This window comes from Mirounga leonina, unplaced genomic scaffold (assembly GCF_011800145.1).
Source record: "Mirounga leonina isolate KUSES-001 unplaced genomic scaffold, KU_Mleo_1.0 Mir_174, whole genome shotgun sequence".
In the NCBI taxonomy this organism is placed as follows: domain Eukaryota; kingdom Metazoa; phylum Chordata; class Mammalia; order Carnivora; family Phocidae; genus Mirounga; species Mirounga leonina.
This window is the reverse complement of record NW_023270451.1, coordinates 3,921,038-3,936,163: the sequence shown is the minus strand read 5'-3', so window position 1 is coordinate 3,936,163 and position 15,126 is coordinate 3,921,038. Positions and strand designations below refer to the sequence as shown.

At 35.6% G+C, this 15,126-nt stretch overlaps 1 protein-coding gene across 4 annotated transcripts in view; it reads left to right on the top strand.

The window, feature by feature from the left end:
* KMT2E (lysine methyltransferase 2E (inactive)) overlaps nucleotides 1-15,126 on the top strand; it is a 91,964-nt gene that overhangs the window by 25,835 nt on the left and 51,003 nt on the right. The window lies entirely within an intron of this gene.

The window sequence follows — 15,126 nt, the reverse complement described above, 5'->3', positions numbered from 1 at the left end:
AAAATATTGTAAGATCCATTTAAACATGGAATATGCCTTTTTTTTTTTAAGTTGAGTTGAAAAAATTCAGGCCATTTTTAAATAAGAGAAAGGGATTATTTTCTGCCGGATGATTATTTTGATAACCTTTGCTTTTATGAGAGCTGTTTCTGATGGATTCAATGAAAGGTTCTTACCTTGCCTTTAGACTATTTGGTCTAGGCAGTTGTGCATATAGATTTCATTATATTTTGTTTTTGAATGACCAGCCACTTTAACACTAGGTTATTGGCTGTGAGGATTAATTGTTTTTGGCAAGAGATTCAAGTAGCAGTGTTTGAAGGATAGAAAGATGCATATGTTTGTTCTCTTTTTCAATAAATAGATACATTGTGTCTAACAGGACTCTAATTGACCAGAAAGCTGATCTTGATAGAATTTAAGTTTGAAAAAGGAAATTTAATTATTTTAGGGCCTCTAAAACTGATATATGGAGAGGATAAAAATGCTGTTTATTCTCCTTTTGCTGTCATTTCAAGTGGTCTTACGTGTTTCACCACTTCTGTTTGTGCCATTGGGAAAAACCCAGAGATGCTCTCTAATGTTTCAGTAATATGTTATACAGTCTATTTAACTATATGATTGTTGTAATACAGTTTTTAAAAGCCATTATGTTTTTTGCACTATGTATAAATTATTTTTGTCGTAAAATAATAGATTCCTAACAAGGCACTGTGACAGTTGTTTGCCATTATTCTGCCCAAATAGGGATACTGCTGCAAGGAAAGATCCTGGAAGCAGTGCTTGGGAGACAAAGGCTTCTGAGTCTAAAGTACTGGTTTTTCTTAATATGAAGTATCTGGTGGATGCAAATCCGTATCTGATAATAGTTACAGGCATTTATTAGTAAAGATTTTTTGCTTCCTAAATAGAATCACCTTTACAGTTCTTTTTTTTTTTAAAGTCTTTTAAGCAATTAATACAAGATGTAATTTCTGAAATTTATATACTGGATAGGAATTTGTCTAGTATATGGTATGAGATACATCTGTGCTTCGTTGGCATGTGTAGTATTTGCACTTGAAAGTAATTCACAGACAGACTGGAAGACATTATTATACAGTTAAAAGGGAATGAATAATTTAGTGAAAGAGGGCAGTGTAGGGGATAGCTTCCTATTTTTTTTTATTAAATGTATTTATTAGAGTACTTACAGGATGATTTATATTATGGAGCCAAATCTTTTTGGGTACAGATATGGCCATTTTTATTATGGGAAAATGATCAATTTGTAAGTAATTACAGAATGACTGTCTTTCTGTTTTAGGAAATTTTTTTTTTTTCTATTCCACATACAGGTATATGTCGCTTGGGCATAGCCTCCCCCACTCAGTGGACACAGAAAGTGTAGCTGGTGCCAGTATTTATTATGGGACAAGCATCAGAAATTTTGTGGTTTAATTTTCAAGGTTTTAAATTCCCTTTTTTAATTTAAAACCTGGAAGCTTAAAAAGACCCTTAAATAATATTTTCCCTGCTTCCCACAGAAATGAAGCTTTTAGAGTTGTTTTTATAAGAAATTTTGATGTAATTAATGATACTTTTTATTTCAAATACATAATCAAAAGTTGTGTAAGATGCAGGATGCTGGGGGAAGGGTACATGGGAATTCCCTCTCTATTTCTTTGTTTACCTTCCTGTGAAGCTACATAATTATTTCAAACTAAAATGTTTTTAAGAGAATTACATTTTATTGTATTCATGTGGCTATATAATAATAATTATACATAAGTTTTTTAAAAAAAGATTGTACTGCGAAAATACAATACAGTCTATCACTAATAAACTATTTTAAAATTCAGGAGATACTCAGTGATTGTTTATTGAGTGTTAGTACACTAGACCATATTTACACTACCTTCTAAGGCCTATAAAAGAGAATTTATTGGATTACTTGTTCATCTAGTCTATCTGTAGCATTTTATAGACAGGAAATTGAAGTTGAATGTCTAGTTTAGGATCTGTGAAGAATGGGGGTTTGCTAAGCTCTAGTCCATTATTTCCATACTTGGTAATATTTGCTGTTGAATTATTGTGTCTCTAAAATAAAACTCATTATTCTCACCAAGTCCAGCTTCTTCTTTATTACATATTTGTGCTCTTCTCATCACTAAGTTTCAAAAAACCTTAGGTTTGTTTTGCCTTTCCTTCAGTTAGGGATCTTGTATTTTACTTCTTTCTGTTTCCTATTACCTTGCCAAGAGTTGGCTCGCTCCCTAAATGTTTGAACTAAAAAGAATAATTTTAAAATATTTTATTAATAACTGACCAGTGAAGATTGATAGACTGTTGGTCTAGCTACTTTAATAAGAAGAATAAAATTAAAAAAAAAAATTTTGTTTCATTAGCCTAAGTATTTTTTTAAAGGAGTTATAAACATTCCACAGTCAAATGTAATTGAAGATGTTTTATTTAAAAATTACTTTTTACTATACATAGCACTGATAAAAACCAGTACCTAGATCTTGATGAGTAGAATTGGAATTGAAGCTAAATGCTACAGGGGAGAGACTCTTAAGATACCTTAAAAATTGCTTGTTAACGACTTAGATCTTAGCAATAAGTTTTTACCTGCATTGTGTTTGTCCTTAGATTTGGAAAATACCCGTCACAACATACAGGTTAACATAATGACTAACTGATTTTCTCACTAGTGCCTCACATGATCCTGGGTACAGTAAAAATGGAAAGATAATAATATCTTTAAAGGGAAAATTGAGCTAAGTGTAAATACAGTTTTTAAAAACTTGATTAGTGAAATGACCATGACTGGAATAATCAGGAGATTGCCTTTCTTATCAGGAAGTTCCATCTGTAAAATTTTTTTATTAACTATATGTCTATAAGTGTAGGCTAATACTAGAAGTAGATTTCTTGCTTCTAGCATAATATCATAGGATAAGAATAGTAATCCAAGAGAAAGCACATTTTCGATCATCACTTATAAGCATTAACTGTGTGGAAAGTGTTTTACTAGAGGCTCAGGTTGCAAAGGTAAAGTATAAATTTTACCCCTACTCTTAAGGAAAGTATAAGCAGTTGGGAATTCAGAACTCTAGATCAGAGCTGTCCAATAAGAAGTACACAGAGTCACGTGTGCTTTTAAATTTTCTAGTGTCTATATTAAAAAGGTTTTAAAAAGTGAAATTAGTTATGTATTTTATTTAACTGAGTATGTCCAGAGTATTATCATTTTAACATATAATCAGTATAAAAATATGAATGAGATATTTCATGTCTTTTTCTCCACCCTAAAAATATTTAAACTCTGGTGTGTATTTTATACTTTCAGCACCTCTTAATTCAAACTAGCCACATTTCAAGTGCTCAATATGTCTAGTGGCTACTATATTGGATAAAGAAACTCTAGATAACAAAGTGGTGGAACCTCAGAGAAGAAGAAAACGGTAAAGCCTAGGCTATAGGCTAGTTATAAAAGTTGTAAAAGTGAGATCTAAGAATCTTTCTTTCTGAATAAGAAAGATAAAGATATAGCTATGAGGTAGATACTGTTATTCTTAATTTATAGGTAAGGAAACTGAAGTCACAGTGCAGAAAAGTGGCAGAGGCAGAACTTACTAATGTGTTCATTTTAGGCCTTTTTCTATACTATAGCTCCTTCACTAATACTACAAAGAATGATTTGTATAACTGTTTTGACATGTGGTTCATGTATATAGTAGCTCCAGTTCTAGCAGTAGTAAATTCAGTGTAATAAATGACTGCGTATAACAAAGGTATTCTCAGATCTTGGCTCAAGGATAAGGGATGTAAAAGAAAACCTAGACTCCATTATCATTAGACAGAAAGTTGAGCCAGAATTCAGCTATTTATTAGAATTGTATGTTTTTTATCCTAATAGATAGAACTTACCTCCTCTGTTTCTTTTTACCTCTTCTACCTCTGGTATTCCAACTATCTGAATTCCTAAATTGGTTAAATAAAAAGATGGGAAACCCTTCTGGAGCTGGAAAGTGGGAAGATGTATAAATGAGGACTGTTAAATTTCTTCTTTCCTAGCCTTTTTAAAAAAGAAAAGCCAGACTGCTTTTCTCTGTCAGCGACTGGGAATAAGATTGCTAACATTGTATTCCTTTTGATATTACTATAACTATCTTGGTACCATTAGAAATCATTAAAATAAGCTTTTATATAATTGTGTGTACTTTTAGATGAGGTGGACAGATTACTAAATGTGACCTGTATAAGTTAGAGATGAATTATTTTGGAGGAGGGCTCCTTGTGCTATACCTGGCAACATAGTAAGTGCTCATTTGTTAACAGTGCTAAAAGGAGGTATCTAGGTTTTCAGTTTTGTTCTGCCACTAACATCCTAGTGAGCCTTTAAACATGACACCTAATTATTGTAGACTTTGGTTATTTTAATTTGAAAAAGAGGGCTTGGATTGAGGTATTAATGGGATTCTTTTTGACTTAAAATTTTTGAGATTCAGGACATGTTTATCTGTATTTTGCTATAGCATTGGATATTAAGTTATTTCAATGTCACTAGGGCCACCTGCTGACAGAGTTCATTACTTGTTGAAGTGTTTGGGTGCTTTTAGTCTGAATTTGTGTAATTGAAGATGCTAAAGTGTTTTGTGTCTAATGAAATGTTTTTAGTAGCATTTTACTTGTTCATTTTCACTGACGCTTAACATTTTCACTTATGATTTCTTTACATATAATCCACTATCAGGAAACTAATACTTTCTGTTGCTCTTAAAGTAAGTGTTGATTTGCTTATCCTAATTTGGAAGTGCTTTCACTTAAATGTGGTTTTATTTTAATATTTAAAAGCCTGTTTTACAGTACTATGCTAGCATTGTTTAGAACTGTTTTTAGAATGATGTTGAATTCCTCATTTATTTCATACTTAAACAATTTTTCTGATTTTTTTCCCTTGTGATACTGAATACAAAGCTCAGTACATTCATGCAACTGTCTGTAACACAGTGTATTACAATATCTCCTAATCATTCCAGCCAAAAAGCAAATATTAGTCCCATTTTGCAAAAGAAATGCAGCTAAAGGAGATTAACAAACTTCACTAGGGTCACATAATCAATAAAAAGTAAAGTTAGGTTTGACCCAGGGTTGCTTGGCCACTTGGTCAGAAGTGGGTTTTATTAATAGATGAGTTAAATGAAGTAAAATGCCACATGAAATAAACTGAGGACAGTTGTCACGCCAAACCTCTCCATTTTAAAAAGTTTCTTGGTATGTTATTGTAATGTGTGTAATTTTCATGTATCTTTAAAAAATAATAGGTTATAACAAGGATAAAAGAAATTGACAAGCTTTGATCACAGATCTGAAGGAGCATATGAGAACTCTTGGAGATCTTTTATACCTATTACTGTAGCAATTAGGGAGTCAGTCTATCCATGTGCCATTACTGATACCCAGGTGTGTGTTAATTGAATATTTTAACATTAAAAGGAAAATGAGAGGTTTTACCTCAAACACTGATATAAACTCATTAAAATCAAACTATACTTTGAAGGTTTATACAGGGAAGAAATTAAATTTTTGTTGAGGAAGAAGGAAATCATAAAACTCCAATTTCTGAGGAATCACAGCTTATTTAAGGCATATTTGGCAAAAAATACCAAGTTTGGTAAGGTTTTAAAAACATAAGGAAGGCTGCTAGAGAATTAATGGGAACTTCTTGTTGATAATGTAATTGTACTAAGAGTTATCTTTTAGTAATAAAATATTTGAAAGTCTTTTATTTCTACATTGTCATTGAAAGTAACTAAATACCACATGACTCTCACAGTGGTTAATGTGCCCTGTACGTAATAAAAAATTAATGTAGGTAAATCACCAAGGTGGGTTGGTCCCATACTTAAGAATTGAAGGAACTCATTAGCAGAAATTATTAGTTGTAATAGCGAGTTGCACATTTTATTATCCCTTTCTTAAATAAAAAAGTTACGGATTTGGACTGTGGGCACCATTTGCTCATGAAGATTACTTTGAAACTAGACAGGGTACTAAGTTTTTCAGTGAAGCAAAGAACAGCAAAGGTAGGGGTGCCTGGGTAGCTCAGTCATTAAGCGTCTGCTTTCGGCTCAGGTCATGATCCTGGGGTCCTGGGATCGAGCCCTGCATCGGGCTCTCTGCTCAGCGGGAAGCCTGCTTCTCCCTCTCCCCCTGCTTCTCCCTCTCCCACTCCCCCTGCTGTGTTCCCTCTCTCACTGTGTCTCTCTCTGTCAAATAAATAAATAAAATCTTTAAAAAAAAAAAACAGCAAAGGTAACTTATTTTTAAGTGGGGTTGGGGAAGGAGTCTTGGAGAGGTAGCACTTTTTACGTGCTCTGCTTAGGATCAGGGCTTTTTCTGAACCTACTGAATCTGGGAGGATTATATACAGATTACTCAACCTTGCATTTGAAGCCCTCAGCTTTATTATGAAATGCTGCTACTCTGATCACATTGTTACCTTCCTTGGTGGAGAAACAAACCATTAGTGGCTCTGTACAGTTTTTCAGAATAAAGATCATATTCCTTAGCTAGATACCCAGGGTACTTCTTGAACTTGTAGTTGGTTGACTTACCTGCCCTCATCTCTGGCCTCTTCTCCATACCTTTAACTCTATCTGCTCTGAATTTTAGGAGTTATTTTCTCTCTTCCCCGGCCCCCAACCACCCCCCCCCCTCCCCGGCCTTGCTCAGCAGGGAGTCTGCTTGTCTCTGCCCCCGCCCCCCGCTCGTGGTCTGTCTCTCTCCCTTTTTCTCTCAAACACACAAATAAATAAATAATCTTTAAAAAACTCCAGTGTTGGGTGCCTGGGTGGCTCAGATGGTTGAGCGTCTGCCTTCGGCTCAGGCCCGCATCGGGCTCCCTGCTCAGCGGGGAGCCTGCCTCTCTCTCTCTCTGTCTCTTATGAATAAATAAATAAAATCTTTAAAAAAATAAAATAAAAATAAAATAAAAATAAAAAAAATAAAAAACTCCAGTGTTTTATTAGTTTCAGGTGTACAATATAATGATTTAGCAATTCTGTACATTACTCAGTGCTCATCACAATAGTGTAGTCTTAATCTCCTTTATCTATTTCACCCATCCACCTCCCCTCTGGCAACTACCAGTTTATTCTTTGTATTTAAGAATTTGTTTTTGTTTTTCTTTTTTCTTTGTTCATTTGTTTTGTTTGTTAAATTCCACATGAGTGAAATCATATGGTATTTGTCTTTCTCTGTCTTGACTTACTTCACTTAGCATTATACCCTCTATGTCCATCCATGTTGTTACTCTTCATCCATTCATCTGCTGACGGACACTTGGGTTGGCTCCATTGGTTGGCTATTAATAATGCTGCAGTAAATAAACATGGGAGTGCATATATCTTTTTGAATTAGTGCGTTCATTTTCTTTGGCTATCCAGTAGTGGAATTACTAGATCATATGGTAATTCTATTTTCAATTTTTTGAGCATCCACCATACTATTTTCCATAGTGGCTGCCCTGGTTTGCGTTCCCACCAACATACACGAGTGTTCCTTTTTCTCCACATCCCCACCAACACTTGTTATTTCTTGTCTTTTTGATTCGAGCCATTCTGACAGGTGTAAGGTGGTACCTCATTGTGGTTTTGATGTATATTTCCCTCATGAGTAGTGATGTTGAGCATCTTTCCATGTGTCTGTTAGCCATCTGTATTGTATGTCTTTGGGAAAATGTTATTCAGGTCCTCTGCCTGAATTGGATTATTTGGGGTTTTTTGATGTGGAGGTATATAAGCAACTCTTTCTAATCTGTGCTTCCTGAACTTCAGTGAACATAAGATTGAAGGTGCTTATTAAATTGTAGATTTCTGCGCCCAATCTTTAAAAAAAAATTTTATTCATTCGATTAAGTAGAGCTGTTAAAAAAATTATGCATTACAGGTGATTGTGATACTGGTGTTCTGTCAGTCATGCTTAGAGAAACATGATTAAATATGTCTTGGTGTTTATCTCTCTGACTGCATGTGTGCCTTCTGGGTGGAATACCTTTTCCATCTCTTCCACCTCTCTCTTTGTTGGGCTTGTTAACTTTTCATTCCTTACAATTTGGTAAATACGATTATTATTATGAAGGGCCCCTGTGCATACCTCTGATGACACTACTATAATCATTGATATACTTCCCCATACATCAGTTTCTTGAGAAGGACCACTACTTTCACGTCTTTATTTCTTAACTTCCAGCTTCTCGGTGTCGTCGTCGTCTTTTTTTTTTTTTAAGATTTTATTTATTTATTTGACAGAGAGAGACATAGCAAGAGCAGGAACACAAGCACGGGGAGTGGGAGAGGGAGAAGCAGGCTTCCCCGCGGTGCGGGGAGCCTGATGTGGGGCTCGATCCCAGGACCCTGGGATCATGACCTGAGCCGAAGGCAGACGCTTAATGACTGAGCCACCCAGGCGCCCTCGTCTTTTTTTTTTAATGCCATAATTAGTTTATTTAGTAAATTGTGGTTTTACAAATTGAATTTTCTGCTAGTATGAAAAGCAGCTTAGTTGTAAATAAGGATGCTTTTTTTTTTTTTTTTAAAGATTTTCTTTTTAAGCAATCTCTATACCCAATGCAGGGCTCAAACTCACCACCCTGATTACAAATGTGTGCTAAAATGTTTATTGAGTGAATTAAAACTATATTATTATAAGTTCCTTGAAGACAGGGACAGTGTCTTTATCTTTAATAGTCACTGGCAAGCACCAGGCCCTCAATATTTGTTTAATCCTTGCTAGTCAAACTGAGATCGGTGGATGTAGTCCCCAGGGGCTCTGTGAACCCTATGAAGTTTTAAATTTTTTTGCCATTTTCCTTTTGAGCTAGGAAAAAAGTTTAAGTCTGTTTAAAGTGATTTTGGATGACCACCACTTTATGCTGAATACTGCTATGAGATTTCAACGCAAATGCTTCTTTGTGTTTGATGCTGTTGGCATACAGGTGACCTAAAGACCTAGTTTAGGGGCGCCTGGGTGGCTCAGTCGTCAAGCGTCTGCCTTGGATTCAAGTCATGATCCCAGGGTTCTGGAATCCAGCCCCACATCGGGCTCCCTGCTTGGCGGGAAGCCTGCTTCTCCCTCTCCCACTCCCCCTGCTTGTGTTCCTGCTCTCGCTGTGTCTCTCTCTGTCAAATAAATAAATAAAATCTTTAAAAAAAAAGAAAAGACCTAGTTTAACATAATGTTTCTCTAAATCCAAATCTACAAAGAAAAATCCCCCCTCCCTCTATTGCAGGGTTTTGTGTGTTACTTAATTTTGACCAACAGCTAACTAAGCAAACACTATTCTGAAGTCTGACCTCTTCATACTCCTTGAAGACTCCCCATGCAATTTTTCCTCTTTTTGCATATGTGTGGGATATTGTCTTTCTCCATCTTACTGGTTTAAAAAAATTTTTTTCAATACAAGATATATACTTGGTATAAATTTCAAATATTTAAAGACCTTTCAGAAATATTCTTACTTTTAATGAAACCTCATAATGTTTATTCCTTATCCTTCCTGTTACTCAAGTAGATACGTCCTTCTCTTGAATTCCCTTGATCCTGGAGCCTTGAACTTTGAACTTTTGCCAACTTCTCCAAGAAGGTCTCCCTAGGTTCAACTAAACATTCAGATTTACAAGACTATCATAGGCCATACTTGGCACTAGTCTACATGGTCTACAGGACAGGAGCCACAGTTTATCAGAGGTTAGCATCAGTCGTTCGTGTCTATATGAGGGTCAGCCATCCAGAAACTATTTTCTTTGGCTTCTCAGGTGACTGGTCAGGTAAAAGGAGACAAGGTCCATTTTGGGAGGATGAGAGTCCTGACTTACTCTTATGCCCTTCAGAGCCAGAATTTCTTGTAACAAGCATGGGCAGAGTTTCCAGGTTCCCTGCAAGGGACATGCCAGTTAGAAGAGTCACTGTATCTTTGGGAAGTTCAAATCTGTGGCATTCTCATCAAATATTTATAGTTTTCTCAGTCTAGACACAACTTACCAATCAAGAGTCATTTTAATTTGCCGAGCAATATAGTAAATTACTTTATCCGGTTTTAGGGTAAAAGGTAGAAAGTTGACTAAAGACCAAAATCTCACACAGCGGAGGAAAGAGTTTTGTTAAGCATTTGCCCATACTTTTCTTACGTCATTATCCTATTTTTGCCTTGTGTAGTGGTTTTTGTGTACCTGCCTCTCTTTGCTAACCCTGCCGTTCCTCCCAAGATCAGAAACTCTTAGAGTGATGGCAGTATGTTTTATATTTCTTTATCCTGTCTTTATCTTAACCACATAGGGAATACTATCATAGAACTATTCATTGAATTACAGTTCGTATGCTCCTTTGACTGTAAGGTAAATCCACCAAAAAACTTAGAAAAAATTTTATGACTGGGATTTATCATAGATGGAAACAAAGTATAGGAATAAACTTTCTGGGTGAAGTGATATAAACAGTGGTGTCCTCCAGCAAGACTAGGGTTGCTCTTATTTTAATGTCTATATGACTTCTTTAGGATAGGGACTGCATAATGATGTGTCCAGATTCATTCTTTTATATATTGAAAGCATATGTTAGTGGTGATAACATACAAATTTGAGAATACTGTAAGTCAGCAGAAATGGCAAATGTTATGGACAAGGACAGAAATACTAAGATAAGGTGATTTTTTGACTTTGGTATAAGAATCCAGAAAATGATGAGCATCATGAGATCATCATCACTTTCTACAGAGTATATTATATTCATGGCTGGAGTACCCTGCCTTTCTGTCTGCCACATCTTATTGAAGAAATAAATGGATCTGAAGAAAGATAAATGATCACCAGGGCTTAAGGGGCTGTGTTATAAAGATGGTTAATAAGGAGTGCCTTGCTGGCTTGGTTGGTAGAGCACGCGATTCTTGATATCAGGGTCATGAGTTCAAGCCCCACTTAAAGTGTAGAGATTACTTGAAAAAAAAATTTTTTTAAGATGGTTAGTAAGATTGAGACCTATATGTTGAGAGAGAGAGAGAGAGAGCAAGCGCACAAGCAGGGGGAGAAGCAGAGGGAGAGGGAGAAGCAGCCTTCCCACTGAGCTGGTGCTTGATGTGGGGCTCAATCCCAGGACCTGGAGATCATGACCTGAGCTGAAGGCAGACACTTAACCAACCGAGCCACTCAGGCACCCCCCAAAAATAATTTTAAACATTTAAAAAATCTCTGCTGCCAATGATAGAGATTTCCTTGCTTACTTAGCTTTTGTGTCAAAATTATAAATGATGGGCGCCTGGGTGGCTCAGTCGTTAAGTGTCTGCCTTCGGCTCAGGTCATGATCCCAGCGTCCTGGGATCGAGTCCCACATCCGGCTCCCTGCTTGGCGGGAAGCCTGTTTCTCCCTCTCCCACTCCCCCTGCTTGTGTTCCTGCTCTCGCTGTCTCTCTCTCTGTCAAATAAATAAATAAAATCTTTAAAAGAAAAAAAAAGTTATAAATGATTTAAGCAGTGACTGGAACTAAAATTAGAACATTAATCTCTTTCTGTTTTTCCACCATTTTCTATTTCTTATTTTTTTGGTAGTAAATAACTGTTATTACAGTAATAGATCTTTGCCTCTTGGAGCTTATCATGTTATTAAAAAAGACAAGGAAGGTAAGTATAGAAAAGTGATATATGTATATCACTGTGTGTCCCTGTTAGATTAATGATGCATATATATACAGTGTAGCAGTAAAATCTATTTTATGTCACTGAGTAATATTCTGAATCGCTGACCTAGAATTTTAAAACCTTATTATATGAACATTACAGATTCATGATTACGGATTACATTTCTTGATGTAAAGTTTAGTCTTTTATTATGTGAAGAATCATGTATTTATGGATTCAACTTTAAGAAAATATATTTTTAAAATCTGCTTTACAAAGGGATTACCAAGGAACCATTTTATTTCAAGACACTTATTTCAATATAATTTTGAGAGTTATGGGAGTATACTTTTTTTTTTTTTAAAGATTTTATTCATTTGAGACACAGAGAGAGAGAGAGCATGAGTAGGGAGAGAGGCAGAGGGAGAGGGAGAAGCAGGCTCCCCGCTGAGACAGGAGCCCGATGTGGGGCTCGATCCCAGGACCCTGGGATCATGACCTGAGCTGAAGGCCGACGCTTAACCATCTGAGCCACCCAGGCGCCCTGGGAGTATACTTTTAAGAAAGATTAAACTTTAAAAGGACTTAGCACATATTTAGTGCTCAATATTTATTAAATGATTTAAATATCAACAGTGTTTTGATACCTTGCAAATTTAGTGATTTATTTAAAACAGGTGTAGCTAGATCTTGTACTTAGAATCACAATTGGAAGTTTGAACTACTGTGGAGTTAAGGTTTTAAAATAATTGAAAAGCAATTTCAGACTGAATAGTTACAGCTGAGAGACATTTCTGAAGAAATAAGTAGTGTTGCATATCTGCATAATGTATTATAGTTGAGAAAATGCATCTTCATATCCTTTCTATCATTTGAGTTTCCTCCATATTGCTGGGAAGAAGGTGAAGGGGGTATATTAATCCCCACATTACAAATAAAAAGTTCAACTTTAGAAAGGTGATTACTCAGCTGTACCCATTGAATGGCCAACCCTAGACACTTATGTCCCAATTCCATGCTTTTTAAAAATGTTTTAATTAATTGACTGATTTAAGTAATCTCTACACCCCACATGGGGCTCAGACTTACAATCCTGAGATGAAGAGTTGAATGCTCTTCTGACTAAGCCAGCCGGGCACCCCCATGTTCTTTTTGAGAGAGAAGACTCTAACTTGTTAATTTTGATGGCGTTTGGAAGAAAGAAATAATAAATCCATGTGATAAGATGGTTGATAGCATACAAAAATATTACATGAAAGGTAATAAATTAATGCAGTAATTAAGTGCTATAGGAATCCATAGGATTTATAAAAATTTTGATGAGTTGAAGCAGTTAGGAAAGTACTCCTTGAGCATGTGAAGTAAGCTTTGAGAAATGTGTTGAAATCAAGAAGGGTTGAGATTCCACAGATAGAGGCTTAGAAATAGAAATGCCCAGGATATCTTCCTGAATTTGGGAGGAAAGGAAATATATATACCTTTCTTAGAGGTATACCTGTATACTATTCTTACAGGTACCTATTGAATAAAGGATATTAAATGTAAGAAAAAAGGTTGGGGAACTTAAACTTTTTAGTAAGGAAGTACAAAAATATATACAATAGTAGGGAGAACAGTGTAATAATAATACCAAGTTGGTATTACTCAGCTTCAGTAGTATTCAAAGTTTTACCAATCTTGTTTCATCTTTCTTACAGTTTTATTGAAATATTTTAAGGCAAATCCCCACATCATTTTACCTGTTTTGTTCAGTATATATCACTTACAGATAAGGATTTTTTAAAACCACAATACTATTATTTCACATGACAAAATTAACACTTTCTTAATATAAAATACCAAATTCATCTTCAGATTTCCCTGAGTTGTCTCAAAACTGTCTTTTTGTAATTGGTGTATTCAAATTGGCATCCAGACAAAATCCACACACTGTATTTGATTGAAATATCTTTGACTCTCTTTTCATCTGCAGCAGCCTTTTAAATTTGTTTTCCCTCATACCATATACTGGTAAAAAACTGTGTCTTTTGGTCTATAGAAGTTTTAACGTTCTGGATTTGGCCTCTTGCTTCCTTTTGCCATCATATATTAATCTACTTACCCCCATGTTTCTATAAACTGGTATGTAGACCTAGAGATGTGATTAGCTTCAGATTTGTTTTTTTCGCTCTCTCATTTTCCTTCCTTTTTCTTTTCAGCATGATACTTTAAATGTGGGACCTTGCACTTTCTGTTGCTTAGTATTAGAGGGGCACATAAAACTTGATTGTCTAACTTTCAATGATGATAAAAAGATCAACAGGTTCAGGTGTTGTCAGCCTTATCTATCCATCAACTTTCAACCTTTCAAGGTTTTAGCATCCATTGGCTGTCTGTTGCCTAAATCCATTGTCTCTAGAGGGTTGAAAATTTGTGATTTTTCTACTTGATCGTTCCTTCTGCATTTATTAGCTATTAGGGAACTTCCAAAAGAAGCAGTCAGTATCTGAGTGTTGGCTTAGTCAACAAGAGAGCATATTTCTTTTTTAAGAGACCATATTTTTAAATTTGATTTTAGAGCCAAGTTGCATATTAGAAACTCTCTTTATGCATTTCATGTCTTCAATTTGTGGGAAAAAGAATTCAGAGTTTTGAAAAAGAGAGTTCATCTACAAATTCTGTTTTGACTATTTGGCCATACCTTATTGCATGTATCTACCTATATTTATTTTTTAAAGATTCATTTATTTATTTTAGAGCATGTGCGAACAGGGGTAGGGCAAGGGAGAGGGAAAGAAGCAGACTACCTGCTGAGCTCAGAGCCATATGCAGGGCTCCATCTCATGACCCTGAGATCATGACCTGAGACAAAACCAAGAGTTGGACGCTCAACCGACTGAGCCACCCAGGCACCCCACTTATTGCTCATATATTACGAATATTTTAATTACATGTTATTTTTTTAACACTTTGAATTCTCAGATTGGAGAGTGATTATCTTTTGGGAAGTTTCCCATGGATAGAGAGTATCTTTTTGATAGTGATCATTGTTTCAGTGATTTAAGAACACATACAAAGCTGGGGCGCCTGGGTGGCTCAGTTGGTTAAGCATCTGACTCTTGATTTCAGCTCAGGTCATGATCTCCGGGTTGTGGGATCGAGCCCCACATCAGGCTCCGCACTCAGCATGGAGTCGGCTTGGGATTCTTTCTCTCTCTTAGCCTCTGCCCCTCCCCGTGCGCTCTCTCTCAAAATAAATAAAATCTTAAAAAACAAAAACAAAAACACAACTCATATATGAATGAGTACAAATAAGTATCCTGCTATTTGAAAAGTGACATGAAAATTATGTAGATAAAATCTTATCCATAGGATGAACAACGTACCATGATTTATGTTTTGATAAAATTTTTTATGGGAGTATTATGCTAATGTAGTTTCTTTATTGATAAATGCTATATCTGCATATTGGCATGTGTATGTGTATGCT